Source organism: Octopus bimaculoides, chromosome 27, assembly GCF_001194135.2.
Source record: "Octopus bimaculoides isolate UCB-OBI-ISO-001 chromosome 27, ASM119413v2, whole genome shotgun sequence".
In the NCBI taxonomy this organism is placed as follows: Eukaryota; Metazoa; Mollusca; class Cephalopoda; order Octopoda; family Octopodidae; genus Octopus; species Octopus bimaculoides.
Window position 1 is genome coordinate 20296264 of NC_069007.1, and position 1124 is coordinate 20297387.

Here is a 1124-nt window from a genome sequence, read left to right on the forward strand (position 1 = left end):
TCATGTGACTATTTTCCACCAAACAAATCCTATTCAAAACATATATTAATTTGCGCCATGAACTCCCTATCAAAATAGGGCAAACTTCAAACACTAGTCAGAAGCAAGACAGGTACAAGATACGCCACGTCTTTCTATTTGAACTTTTTGAAAATCATTGTAAACTGTGAAACCAGTTAAAGCTTTAAATATTTTAATAAAAAAAAATATTTTAACTATTCTCAGTGCATTTGCAACTTCTGTGTGTGTGCGTTTGCTTACAAGCACAAGATCACTGGTGTTGGTTTGTTTACATTCCCATAACTTAGCGGTTCAGTAAAAAAGATCTATTGAATAAATACCAATCTTTAACAAAACAAAAAAAAAAGCGTAAGTACCGCGGTTGTTTCTCTTCGAGACGGCGCTCCAGCGTGGCCGTAACCCACTGACAGAAACACGTAAACGATAGAAGGTGAATAAAATACAAAATATACATGAAACCATTATTAATATATATATTTTCTCTTTCTTTTAGTTTCAGTCCAAGGACTGCGGCCATGCTAGAGCATCGCCAAAATAAATATGTTAACTATTAATATATATATATATATATATATATATATATATATATATATATATATGCATGCACGTATGTATGCATACTACACACACATGCATCATACGTACATACATGTACATATAAACATACATATAAACATATAGATACACACACATTAAAATTCCTTCGATCTCTTGTAAAACTGGTGACAGCATAAACTTGAGGTTTGTATACATACACAGGACATATGAACCGTTTCTCTCTTCCTCTCTCTCTCTGTTTCTCATCTTTCAAAATCTTTCCCTTTCCCCCTCACCACCTCTTTCCTCTTTACTCCCTCTCCCCCCCCTACTACGCCCTCACCTCCTCATTCTCCCTCCTCCCCTCTCTCTCTCTCTTTCTCTCTCACTTCCTCTCTCCTTCATTCTTCCAATTCTCGCGTCTTCCACGAATTCTAACCTAATATTTTTCGCCACTTTTAAAGCCTCTTTGTGACAATAAATCTATCATTTTTCTAGAGATTTATGTATTTCAAAGTTCACTAACATTCAACAGCGAGAAACCTTCTGTTTAGTTTGCGATTTCT